The sequence below is a fragment of the Oreochromis aureus genome, linkage group 3 (assembly GCF_013358895.1).
Source record: "Oreochromis aureus strain Israel breed Guangdong linkage group 3, ZZ_aureus, whole genome shotgun sequence".
In the NCBI taxonomy this organism is placed as follows: Eukaryota; Metazoa; Chordata; class Actinopteri; order Cichliformes; family Cichlidae; genus Oreochromis; species Oreochromis aureus.
The window spans coordinates 44,197,363-44,212,362 of NC_052944.1; positions in this window are offsets into that span (position 1 = coordinate 44,197,363).

Sequence of the window (15,000 nt, forward strand, 5' to 3'; positions counted from 1 at the left end):
GATTTGCCAAAATTCTATAAATCTCACAACCATGATAGTGACATTTTCTGAAAGCCAGCAAAAATACCTATGTTTTGATGTATAATTTGTGGAAGTTGAGTGAAAATTGAGCAAGTAGCAAGAAGTTGTTCGGACATGAAGAGAAAATTGCCAAAGGTACAGTGGCTCACTTAGAACCAACTGCATAGCAACCATAACAACGCATGTATTTTGTGAAAAATCACAATTTTGCAACTCAAAACTTAAAGAGGGATAAGATGAAAACGGTAACAGATATGAAAAAGCTGAATCATTAATGAATAGCCTAATAATTTGTGAACATTTTAAAGTTTGAATGGTTGTTCTACGTGAAAGTAGGAAAAAGTAGTTAAGTTTCAAAAACAAGCAAGTTTTAGCAGAATTTTGGAAGTTTCCCATTCATTTCAATGGGACAAATTAAAGGAAAAAAGCTTAATATTTTAAAAAGTATAATAGCAAAAAATACCAAAAGTCATTGCCGGAATTAGCAGAAATAGCAGAATAGTTTAAAATTTGAACGGTGAAAATCGGCTGAAAATTGTGAAAGTAGTTAAGTGCCAAAAAGTGTACGGAACGCAACTAGAATAATAACTAGAAAAATTTGCATTTCCTGCGAAAATGCAGTGTGGATGCTGTAAAGCTGAAGCTGTCAGCTGAAACTAGCTGAAAAAGCTGAAAAGTTGCAGAAGTTGTAAAACCTTTGCAAAAATTGTAATAACTTTGCAGAAGCATAAGAACTTAGCAAAATGTAATTACTTAGCAGAACTGCAATAACGTAAAGAAAACATAATACTTGGCAGAAATACAATAACATAGCAGAACTTAGCAGCAGAAATTAGAATAAATATTGTAACTTAGCAGAAACAAGATAACTTTTCAGAAATACAGGATTTTAGCAAACATGGTACAAGATTACATAGATACTTTATTTAAACAAAATACCTAAACATTGCACAAATACTGTGATTTAGGACAAATACTACAACATAGCAGAAATGCTGTAATTCAGCAAATATATTATGCTATGGCACAAATAGAAAGAATATGCTCAAATACTATGATTTTGCTCAAATAATATGATTAAGCAATAATACTAAGATTTAGCAGAAATACTGTATTTAGCACAAACACCGAAAAGTAGCAGAAATACTGTAAATTAGCATAATAGTAATAACTTGCACAATTACAAATATGGACATGGTAAACGGCCTGTATTTACATAGCGCTTTTATGGTCCCTAAGGACCCCAAAGCTCTTTACATATCCAGTCATTCACCCATTCACACACTGGTGATGGCAAGCTACGTTGTAGCCACAGCCACCCTGGGGCACACTGACAGAGGCGAGGCTGCTGGACACTGGCGCCACCGGGCCCTCTGACCACCACCAGTAGACAACGAGTGAAGTGTCTTGTCCAAAGACACAACGACCGAGACTGTCCGAGCCGGGCCTCGAACCGGTAACCTTCCGATTACAAAGGCGAACTCCCAACTTTTGAGCCACGATCGCCCTATATATGGAAACAAACATGCACAGAGACACACACAGGATCCAATTCAATCAACCAGTGTAAATATATTGATTTTAAATCACACAATAAGATACACCCATAAAAGGCTCTCTAACTCTCTCTCTCTGTCATACAGACACACACACACACACACACACACACACACGCAGCAGCAGAAGCAAGTGAACAAACAGGGCTGTACATACAGTGTTTCCTGTATGTTTCTAGGTGGGTCAAAAAGCCTGGAGACATCCTCAACTCTGCCCCCTCATCATATCAGACAGCCCTGTGTCGACTGTGGAGATCTTCAAGTTGCTGGGTACCACCATCTCCCAGGACCTGAAGTGGGAGACCAACATCAACTCCATCCTCAAAAGACCCAGCAGAGGATGTACTTCCTGAGACAACTGGGGAAGTACAGTCTTCCACAGGAGCTGCTGATCCAGTTCTACACTGCAGTCATTGAGTCTGTCCTGTGCTCCTCCATCACAGTCTGGTATGGTGCAGCCACTAAACAGGACAGGTGCAGACTGCAGCGGACTGTACTGGGCAGCAGAAAGGATCATCGGCGCCCCCCTGCCCTCCATCCAGGATCTGTACCTCTCAAGAACCAGGAAACGGGCAGGGAAAATCATCACAGACCCCTCACACCCTGGACACAGACTTTTGATCTGCTGCCCTCTGGCAGACGGTACAGAAGCCTGCAGAGCAGGACCACCCGACACAGGAACAGTTTCTTTCCCTCGCCATCTCCCTTCTAAACAGTTGAACTGTCACACTGCTCCCACTGCCAGACTGCAACTGCACCTTATGTACATTCTGTAGTATTCATTCCACCTCATTTCATTTCTGTATTTTATGTATATACGTTTAGATTAGTTATTTATAGTTGGTTTACACAGCTTTGTGTGTATGTATGTGTATGCATGTGTAATGTATATATAGATACGTGTGTGTGTGTGTGTGTGTGTGTGTGTGTGTGTGTGTGTGTGAGATTTACATTGCTGTGCTCGAGAGCCACCATCTACCGGAACCAAATTCCTTGTATTTGTATGCACATATACTTGGCCAATAAACACGATTCTGATGATTTGGCACAAAACCATGATTTAGCAGAAATACTATGATTGAGCAGAAGTACTAAGATGTAGTAAAAGTACTTTGATTTAAGAGAAACCAATTATGGAGGAGTAATACTTTAAAATGGGAGAAATATTTGATACACACACACATTCACAGAGCCTAAAGGGAAGAGTATTTGTGCCATGGAGTGTTAAGAAGAATGTGAGGTCCATATTAGAAAAGCTGGTAAAAGTTTTCATAATTGTAATAAATGATGAATATGAATTAGTGGTCTGTGATAGTGTATTAATTTGTAGGGCAAAAACATGTTGTCCAAGGTGGAGTTGAACCCACACGACCTTTGGGTTGCAGACCTGTGTCATTACCAGCTGCCCCACTGGGAAAGACAGTGAGCATTTGGGAAACAGGTTGATGAGCAGTCAGAATTAGATCGCGGTGTGAGGCAAAGAGCGCCGTTTTTGGAGTTACAAAACGTCGTGTAACTCCAAAACTAGGTGGACTAGGAGCATAATTCTTGTACTGGGTGAATCAGCGGACTTTGGTGTACTTTGACTGCAATTTTCATTACTCTTTGTACATCCGTCGCTGAGATATGACGAGAGAAGAAACTGCAGACCTCAGATATGATTGGCTGGCTGGGAAGCTGGCAGAAATATATAGTAATAGTGTGATTAAGAATAAATACTACATTTAGCAGAAATACTGTATTAAGAACAAATCCTATAAAAAGCAGAAATACTATATCAAGCAATATAAAATGCTATAAAATGGTATAAAAAGCAAAAATACTGTAATATGATTTGGTAGAAAACTATAATTAATCAGAAATACTATACTGGGTAGAAATACTATATTTAGCACAAATCTTATAAAATAGCAGAAATAGTATGATTCAGCACAATAGTAATAACTTAAACAGAAAAACTGGAAAAGCAAAATGGACAGCTGAAAAATGCTGAACATGCTAAGGGTCCTTCAAATGTACTTGTTAAATGAAAAAAAAAACTCAGCAAAAAGTGTAACAGTCACACAATCACAAATATGGAAACATATGGAAACACACATGCACAGAGAGACACACAGGATCAAATTCAGTCAACCAGTCTAAATATATTGAATTTAAATCATACAATAAGATGCTCAATCAAGTTTCTAGCTCAATCAAGCAGCCTGGGAGCTGCTAAATTTGAATCCACCAATCAGAGAGGCTGTGTACTTTTTTCCCGCCAAAACAGGTGCAGCCGTTTTACACACACAGAGCACAGAGACAGGATTTCTGCAGTGAATTTCTCATAGTGAGGATTCCCCTCAAACAAATGGCCATAATTTCCTAACCGTAGGGGCTAGAACAGTCATTCTTACACCGTTTTGTTCAGAAGAGATGGGGAATCTTAAGGTGTTGACAATTTATCTTGAAAATATGAATTATTGAAGATATTTGACTTCTAATGCACCATAACTGAGTAGAGGCAAAGCGAAAACTGCCTTGACTTGCCCTCAAACAATGCTTTCTAACTCTAAATGTATTTGGAGTATCGATATCATTCTTTCACTGTAAGAGACAGCAGGCTGTGGTGAACAGTCATGGAAATTTTCAGGTCTGTGTGGAAATCCATCAAAAGATATGACGAGAAAAAAGTGCCTCATTTCCAGAGTTTGAAATCTGAAGAAATCTGAGCGAGGGACGAATTTCCTACCCTCAAACAAACCCCATTCATGGCCAAATGGTAATAAGTGAGAAAGAAATTCTTGAATTGTGAGCGTCAGGAGTGTCTGAAGATATACTGGCACAAGCCTCATGTCTTAACTTCGCTGCGTTCAGGAGATATGACGATTTGAAAATGCCTCTCATTAGAGAAATCCAGCGGTGATTTTGAACAAGCTCTCCATTGACTTTTATGCAGTTTCCAGACTTTGTGTTGGTCTGAGGAGATTTGCCAAAATTCTATTATACAGAAATACTGTAATCAGCACATATACTGTAACATTTAGAAATTCCTCCACTTAGTAGTAATACTATAACATAACACAAATGTTATGATGAGTTGAGCGGCTGGTACTCTGGTGCAGTCAGCACAATCTGGAGCTGAACACTCTTAAAACTGTAGAGATGACAGTGGACTTCAGGAGACATCCTCAACTCTGCCCCCCTCATCATATCAGACAGCCCTGTGTCGACTGTGGAGATCTTCAAGTTTCTGGGTACCACCATCTCCCAGGACCTGAAGTGGGAGACCAACATCAACTCCATCCTCAAAAGACCCAGCAGAGGATGTACTTCCTGAGACAACTGGGAAGTACAGTCTTCCACAGGAGCTGCTGATCCAGTTCTACACTGCAGTCATTGAGTCTGTCCTGTGCTCCTCCATCACAGTCTGGTATGGTGCAGCCACTAAACAGGACAGGTGCAGACTGCAGCGGACTGTACGGGCAGCAGAAAGGATCATCGGCGCCCCCTGCCCTCCATCCAGGATCTGTACCTCTCAAGAACCAGGAAACGGGCAGGGAAAATCATCACAGACCCCTCACACCCTGGACACAGACTTTTTGATCTGCTGCCCTCTGGCAGACGGTACAGAAGCCTGCAGACCAGGACCACCCGACACAGGAACAGTTTCTTTCCCCTCGCCATCTCCCTTCTAAACAGTTGAACTGTCACACTGCTCCCACTGCCAGACTGCAACTGCACCTTATGTACATTCTGTAGTATTCATTCCACCTCATTTCATTTCTGTATTTTATGTATATACGTTTAGATTAGTTATTTATAGTTGGTTTACACAGCTTTGTGTATGTATGTGTATGCATGTGTAATGTATATATAGATACGTGTGTGTGTGTGTGTGTGTGTGTGTGTGTGTGTGTGTCTGAGATTTACATTGCTGTGATCGAGAGCCACCATCTACCGGAACCAAATTCCTTGTATTTGTATGCACATATACTTGGCCAATAAACACGATTCTGATGATTTGGCACAAAAACCATGATTTGGCAAAAATACTATGATTTAGCAGAAATACTATGATTGAGCAGAAGTACTAAGATGTAGTAAAAGTACTTTGATTTAAGAGAAATCCAATTATGGAGGAGTAATACTTTAAAATGGGAGAAATATTGATACACACACACATTCACAGAGCCTAAAGGGAAGAGTATTTGTGCCATGGAGTGTTAAGAAGAATCTGAGGTCCATATTAGAAAAGCTGGTAAAAAGTTTTCAGAATTGTAATAAATGATGAATATGAATTAGTGGTCTGTGATAGTGTATTAATTTGTAGGGCAAAAAACATGTTGTTCAAGGTGGAGTTGAACCCACGACCTTTGGGTAGCAGCCCTGTGTCATTACCTGCTGCGCCACTGGGAAAGACAGTGAGCTCTTGGGAAACAGGGTGATGAGCAGTCAGAATCAGATCGCGGTGAGAGGCAAAGAGCGCCGTTTTTTGGAGTTACAAAATGTCGTGTAACTCAAAAACTAGGTGGACTAGAAGCATAATTCTTGTACTGGGTGAATCAGCGGACTTTGGTGTACTTTGACTGCGATTTTCATTGCTCTTTCTACATCCGTCGCTGAGATATGACGAGAGAAGAAACGGCAGACCTCAGATATGATTGGCTGGCTGGGAAGCTGGCAGAAATATATAGTAATAGTGTGATTAAGCATAAATACTACATTTAGCAGAAATACTGTATTAAGCACAAATCCTATGAAAAGCAGAAATACTATATTAAGCACAAATGCTATAAAAAGCAGAAATACTATATTAAGCAATATAAATATCCTATAAAAATGGTATAAAAAGCAAAAATACTATACTATGATTTGGTAGAAAAACTATAATTAATCAGAAATACTATATTGGGCAGAAATACTATATTTAGCACAAATCTTATAAAATAGCAGAAATAGTATGATTCAGCACAATAGTAATAACTTAAACAGAAAAATTGGAAAAGCAAAATGGACAGCTGAAAAATGCTGAACATGCTAAGGGTCCTTCAAATGTACTTGTTAAATGAAAAAAAACTCAGCAAAAAAAAGTGTAACAGTCACACAATCACAAATATGGAAACATATGGAAACACACATGCACAGAGAGACACACAGGATCAAATTCAGTCAACCAGTCTAAATATATTGAATTTAAATCATACAATAAGATGCTCCCATAAAAGTCTGTCTCGCCCCTCTTTCTCTCTCTCTCACACACACACACACACACACACACACACACACACACACACACACACACACACACACACACACACACAGGGAGAGAGGAGCAACTTGCTAGGTCATTCAAGCAGCCTGGGAGCTGCTAAATTTGAATCCACCAATCAGAGAGGCTGTGTACTTTTTCCCGCCAAAACAGGTGCAGCCGTTTTTACACACACAGAGCACAGAGACAGGATTTCTGCAGTGAATTTCTCATAGTGAGGATTCCTCTCAAACAAATGGCCATAATTTCCTAACCGTAGGGGCTAGAACGGTCATTCTTACACCGTTTTGTTCAGAAGAGATGGGGAATCTTACAGTGTTGACAATTTATCATTAAAATATGAATTATTGAAGATATTTGACTTGTAATGCACCATAACTGAGTAGAGGCGCAGCAAAACTGCCTTGACTTCCCCTCAAACAACGCTTTCTAACTCTAAATCTATTTGGAGTATCGATATCATTCTTTCACCGTAAGAGACAGCAGGCTTTGGTGAACCGTCATGGAAATTTTCAGGTCTCTGTGGAAATCCATTAAAAGATATGACGAGAGAAAAAAGTGGTTCATTTCAGAGTTTGAAATCTGAAGAAATCTGAGCAAACGATTTAATTTCCTACCCTCAAACAAGTCTAACTGATTTCAGAACGGTAATAGGTGAGAAAGAAATTCTTGAATTGTGAGCGTCAGGAGTGTCTGAAGATATACTGGGACAAGCCTCATGTTTTAAATTCGCTTCGTTAAGGAGATATGACGATTCGAATATGCCTCTCATTGCAGAAATCAAGCGGTGATTTTGAACAAACTCTCCATTGACTTTCTATGGAGAGTTTTCAGACTTTGTGTTGGTCTGAGGAGATTTGCCAAAATTCTATAAATCCCACAACAATGATAGTGACATTTTCGGAAAGCCAGCAAAAATACCTACGTTTTGATGTATAATTTGTGGAACTTGAGTGAAAATTGAGCAAGTAGCAAGAAGTTGTTCGGACGTGAAGAGAAGACTGCAAAACCTTCAGTGGCACACTGGAAGCCAAGTGCATAGCAACCATAACAACGCATGTATTTTGTGAAAATCACAATTTTGCAACTGAAAACTTTAAGAGGCATAAAAGTAAAAATGGTAAAAGATTTGAAAAAGCTGATTTATTCCTGAATAGCCCAATAATTTGAGAACATTTTAAAGTTTGAATGGTTGTTCTACGTGAAAATATGACAAAGTAGTTAAGTTTCAAAAACAAGCAAGTTTTAGCAGAATTGCAGAAGTTTCCCATTCATTTCAATGGGACAAATTAAAGGAAAAAAGCTTAATATTTTAAAAAGTATAATAGTATAAAATACCAAAAGATATTGCCGGAAAGGGAAAAAATAGCAGAATAGTTTAAAATTTGAACGGTGAAAATCGGCTGAAAATTGTGGAAGTAGTTCCATGCTAAAAACGCACGGAAGCAACTAGAATAATAACTAGAAAAATTTGCATTTCCTGCGAAAATGCAGTGTGGATGCTGTAATGCTGAAGCTGTCTGCTGAAACTAGCAGAAAAAGCTGAAAAGTTGCAGAAATTGTAAAAACTTTGCAGAAGCAAAGGAACTTTGCTAAAATGTAGTAACTTAGCAGAACTGTAATATCTTAGAGGAAACATAATACTTGGCAGAAATACAATAGCATAGCAGAACTTAGCAGAAATATTGTAACTTACCAGAAACACGATAACTTCTCAAAAATACAAGAATTTAGGAGAAAGAGTATAAGATAACAGAAAGAATATATTTAGCCAAACATTCTTAAACATTACAGAAATACTATGATTTAGAAAAACGGTACAACATAGAAAAAATGCTGCGATTTACCAGAGACACTGTAATATACTATTAATATTGAAATTTAAAAAAAAAATACTATGTTTTAGCACAAATACTGTAATTTGACAGAAATACTATCATTTGGTAGAAATACTATGTTTCAGCAGAAATACTCTGGTTTAGCACAAATATTATAACATAGCAGAAATACAATTATATGGCAGAAATGCTATATTTAGAAAGAAAAATATAATATAGTAGAAATACTATGATTTAGCACAAATACTGTAATCAGCACATATACTGTAACATGACAGAAATTCCTCCACTTAGTAGTAATACTATAACATAAAACAAATGTTATGATTTGGCACAAAAACCATAATTTGGCAAAATACTATGATTTAGCAGAAATACTATGATTGAACAGAAGTACTAAGATGTAGTAAAAGTACTTTGATTTAACAGAAATACAATTATGGAGGAGTAATACTTTAAAATGGGAGAAATATTGACACACACACATACACAGAGCCTAAAGGGAACAGTATTTGTGCCATGGAGTGTTAACAAGAATCTGAGGTCCATATTAGAAAAGCTGCTAAAATCCTAAAAGTTTGCAGAATTGTAATAAATGATGAATATGAATTAGTGGTCTGTGATAGTGTATTAATTTGTAGGGAAAAAACACATGTTGCCCAAGGTGTAATTGAACCCACGACCTTTGGGTTGCAGACCTGTGTCATTACCAACTGTGCCACTGGGAAAGAGAGCGAGTGCCTGGAAAACAGGGTGATGAGCAGTCAGAATTAGATTGCAGTGAGAGGCGAAAAACGCCGTTTTTTGGAGTTACAAAACGTCGTGTAACTCAAAAACTAGGTGGACTAGAAGCATAATTCTTGTACTGGGTGAATCAGCGTACTTTGGTGGACTTTGACTGTGATTTGCATTGCTCTTTGTACATCTGTCGCTGAGATATGACGAGAGAAGAAAGGGCAGACCTCAGATATGATTGGCTGGCTGGGAAGCCGTGCAGGCCCTGATATGTATTTGTATGTATCAGTCCTCACAGAGGATTAGCTGCCTGGGGACCTGGCAGAAATATATAGAAATAGTATGATTAAGCATAAATACTACATTTAGCAGAAATACTATATTATGCACAAATCCTATAAAAAGCAGAAATACTATATTAAGCAATATAAATATCCTCTAAAAATCCTATAAAAAGCAGTAAAACTGCACTATGATTTGGTAGAAAAACCCTAATTAATCAAAAATACTATATTTGGCGGAAATAGCAGAAACACTATATTTAGCACAAATCTTATGAAATAGCAGAAAGAGTATGATTTAGCAGAAATGCTGTATTTAGCACAAATACTGAAAAGCAGCGGAAATGCTATGACTTAGCACAATAGTAATAAATTAAATAGAAAAATTGTAAAAGTAAAATGGACAGCTGAAAAAATCCTGAACATGCTAAGGGTCCCTCAAATCTTATTGTTAAATGAAAAAAAAAAGATCAGCAAAAAAAAGTATAACAGTCACACAATCACAAATATGGACACATATGGAAACATACATGCACAGAGAGACACACACAGGACCAAATTCAGTCAACCAGTCTAAATATATTGAATTTAAATCATACAATAAGATGCTCCCATAAAAATGCTCACATACACACACACACACACACACACACACACAGAGCCTAAAGGGAACAGTATTTGTGCCATGGAGTGTTAACAAGAATCTGAGGTCCATATTAGAAAAGCTGCTAAAATCATAAAAGGTTGCAGAATTGTAATAAATGATGAATATGAATTAGTGGTCTGTGATAGTGTATTAATTTGTAGGGAAAAAACACATGTTGCCCAAGGTGTAATTGAACCCACGACCTTTGGGTTGCAGACCTGTGTCATTACCAACTGCGCCACTGGGAAAGAGAGCGAGCGCCTGGAAAACAGGGTGATGAGCAGTCAGAATTAGATTGCGGTGAGAGGCGAAAAACGCTGTTTTTTGGAGTTACAAAACGTCGTGTAACTCAAAAACTAGGTGGACTAGAAGCATAATTCTTGTACTGGGTGAATCAGCGTACTTTCGTGGACTTTGACTGTGATTTGCATTGCTCTTTGTACATCTGTCGCTGAGATATGATGAGAGAAGAAAGGGCAGACCCCAGATATGATTGGCTGGCTGGGAAGCCGTGCAGGCCCTGATATGTAAATTTTATATGTATCAGTCCTCACAGAGGATTAGCTGCCTGGGGACCTGGCAGAAATATATACAAATAGTATGATTAACATAAATACTACATTTAGTAGAAATACTATGTTTTAGCACAAATACTATAAAATGGCAGAAATACTATAATTAAGCAGAAATACTATATTTGGCAGAAACACTATATTTAGTACAAATCTTATGAAATAGCATAAATAGTATGATTTAGCAGAAATGCTGTATTTGGCACAAATCTCATAAAATAGCAGAAATAGTATGATTTAGCAGAAATGCTGTATTTAGCACAACTACTGAAAAGCAGCAGAAATGCTATGACTTAGCACAACAGTAATAACTTATACAAAAATTGGAAAAGCAAAATGGACAGCTGGAAAAATCCTGAACATGCTAAGGGTCCCTCAAATCTAATTGTTAATTGAAAAAAAAAAATCAGCAAAAAAAGTATAACAGTCACACAATCACAAATATGGACACATATGGAAACACACATGCACAGAGAGACACACACAGGACCAAATTCAGTCAACCAGTCTAAATATATTGAATTTAAGTGATATAATAAGATGCTCCCATCAAAAGGCTCTCTCTCGCTCTCTCTCTCTCTCTCTCTCACACACACACACACACACACACACACACACACACACACACACACACACACACACACACACACAGAGCCTAAAGGGAACAGTATTTGTGCCATGGAGTGTTAACAAGAATCTGAGGTCCATATTACAAAAGCTGCTAAAATCATAAAAGGTTGCAGAATTGTAATAAATAATGAATATGAATTAGTGGTCTGTGATAGTGTATTAATTTGTAGGAAAAAACACATGTTGCCCAAGGTGTAATTGAACCCACGACCTTTGGGTTGCAGACCTGTGTCATTACCAACTGCGCCACTGGGAAAGAGAGTGAGCGCCTGGAAAACAGGGTGATGAGCAGTCAGAATCAGATTGCGGTGAGAGGCGAAAAACGCCTGCTTTTTGCAGTTACAAAACGTCGTGTAACTCAAAAACTAGGTGGACTAGAAGCATAATTCTTGTACTGGGTGAATCAGCGTACTTTGGTGTACTTTGACTGTGATTTGCATTGCTCTTTGTACATCTGTCGCTGAGATATGACGAGAGAAGAAAGGGCAGACCCCAGATATGATTGGCTGGCTGGGAAGCCGTGCAGGCCCTGATATGTATTTGTATGTATCAGTCCTCACAGAGGATTAGCTGCCTGGGGACCTGGCAGAAATATATAGAAATAGTATGATTAAGCATAAATACTACATTTTTAGAAAAACTATATTAAGCACAAATCCTATAAAAAGCAGAAATACTATATTAAGCAATATAAATATCCTCTAAAAATCCTATAAAAGCAGTAAAACTGTACTATGATTTGGTAGAAAAACCCTAATTAATCAAAAATACTAAATTTGGCAGAAATAGCAGAAACACTATATTTAGCACAAATCTTATGAAATAGCAGAAAGAGTATGATTTAGCAGAAATGCTGTATTTAGCACAAATCTCATAAAATAGCAGACATAGTATGATTTTGCAGAAATGCTGTATTTAGCACAAATACTGAAAAGCAGCAGAAATGCTATGACTCAACACAATAGTAATAACTTAAATAGAAAAATTGGAAAAGCAAAATGGACAGCTGAAAGAATCCTGAACATGCTAAGGGTCCCTCAAATCTAATTGTTAAATGAAAACATCAGCAAAAAAAAAAGTATAACAGTGACACAATCACAAATATGGACACATATGGAAACACACATGCACAGAGAGACACACACAGGATCAAATTCAGTCAACCAGTCTAAATATATTGAATTTAAATCATATAATAAGATGCTCCCATAAAACTTTCTCTCGCCCTCCCTTTCTCTCTCTCTCTCACACACACACACACACACACACACACACACACACAGGAGAGAGAAGTAAGTTTCTAGCTCAGTCAAGCAGCCTGGGAGCTGCTGAATTTGAATCCACCAATCAGAGAGCCTGTGCACTTTTTTTTCCCGCCAAAACAGGTGCACGCAGCACAGAGAGACACAGGATTTTGCAGTCTATTTCTCATAATGACGACTCCCCTCAAACAAATGACCATAATTTCCTAACCGTAGAGGCTAGAACGGTCATTCTTACACCGTTGTGTTCAGAAGAGATGGGGAATCTTATAGTGTTGACAATTTATCATTAAAATATGAATTATTAAAGATATTTGACTTCTAATGCACCATAACTGAGTAGAGCAAAGCAAAAACTGCCTTGACTTCCCTCAAACAACGCTTTCTAACTCTAAATCTATTTGGAGTATCAATATCATTCTTTCACCGTAAGAGACAGCAGGCTTTGGTGAACAATCATGGAAATTTTCAGGTGTCTGTGGAAATCCATTAAAAAGATATGACGAGAGAAAAAAGTGGTTCATTTCCAGAGTTGGAAATCTGAAGAAATCTGAGCGAAGGACGAATTTCCTACCCTCAAACAAGTCTAACTCATTTCAGAACGGTAATAGGTGAGAAAAAAATTCTTGAATTGTGAGCGTCAGGAGTGTCTGAAGATATACCGGGACAAGCCTCATGTCTTAATGTCGCTTCGTTAAGGAGATATGACGATTCGAATATGCCTCTCATTACAGAAATCAAGCGGTGATTTTGAACAAACTCTCCATTGACTTTCTATGGAGAGTTTTCAGACTTTGTGTTGGTCTGAGGAGATTTGCCAAAATTCTATAAATCTCACAACCATTATAGTGACATTTTCTGAAAGCCAGCAAAAATACCTACGTTTTGATGTATAATTTGTGGAAGTTGAGTGAAAATTGAGCAAGTAGCAAGAAGTTGTTCGGACATGAAGAGAAGACTCATGAAACCTACAGTGGTACACTGAAAGCCAAGTGCATAGCAACCATAACAACGCATGTATTTTCTGAAAAATCACAATTTTGCAACTCAAAACTTTAAGAGGATAAAAATAAAACGGTAAAAGATTTGAAAAAGCTGATTTATTCCTGAATAGCCCAATAATTTGAGAACATTTTAAAGTTTGAATGGTTGTTCTACGTGAAAATATGACAAAGTAGTTAAGTTTCAAAAACAAGCAAGTTTTAGCAGAATTGCGGAAGTTTCCCATTCATTTCAATGGGACAAATTAAAGGAAAAAGCTTAATATTTTAAAAAGTATAACAGTATAAAATACCAAAAGATATAGCCATCATTAGCAGAAATAGCAGAATAGTTTAAAATTTGAACGGTGAAAATCGGCTGAAAATTGTGGAAGTAGATCCACGGCGAAAAGTGTACGGAAGTCCTAAGAATAATAATAAAGAATAAAGAGAAACAGGAACTCAATAGTGTGGATGCCTCCAGCATCCACACAATAATAATAACTAGAAAAATTTGCATTTCCTGCGAAAATGCAGTGTGGATGCTGGAACGCTGAAGCTGTCAGCTGAAACTAGCTGAAAAAGCTGAAAAGTTGCAAAAATTGTAAAAACTTTGCAGAAGCAAAGGAACGTTGCTAAAATGTAGTAACTTAGCAGAACTGCAATATCTTAGAGGAAACATAATACTTGGCAGAAATACAATAGCATAGATATTGTAACATATTGTAACTTAGCAGAAATATTGTAACTTACCAGAAACACGATAACTTCCCAAAAATTCAAGAATTTTGGAGAAATAGTACAAGATAACAGAAAGAATATATTTAGCCAAACATTCTTAAATATTACAGAAATACTACTCTATAGCAGAAATGATATATTTAGAAAGAAAAATATAATATAGTAGAAATACTATGATTTAGCAGAAATCCTACAATATAGCTCAATAACAATGATTTAGAACAGATACTATGATTGAGCAGAATAGTAATAACTTAAGTGAAAATATTGGAAAGGTAAAATGACAAGCTGAATAAAAAGGAACATGGTTAAGTTTGCTCAAAACTAACTTTTGTTCACCTGTGAAAAAATAAAATAAAAATACATTTAGAAATACAAATAAGAACAGCCAACAGATACACACAAAATTAAATATGGATACACAAATCAACAAATACACACAAAATCAAATATGGATACACAAATGTACAGAGAGAGACACACACAC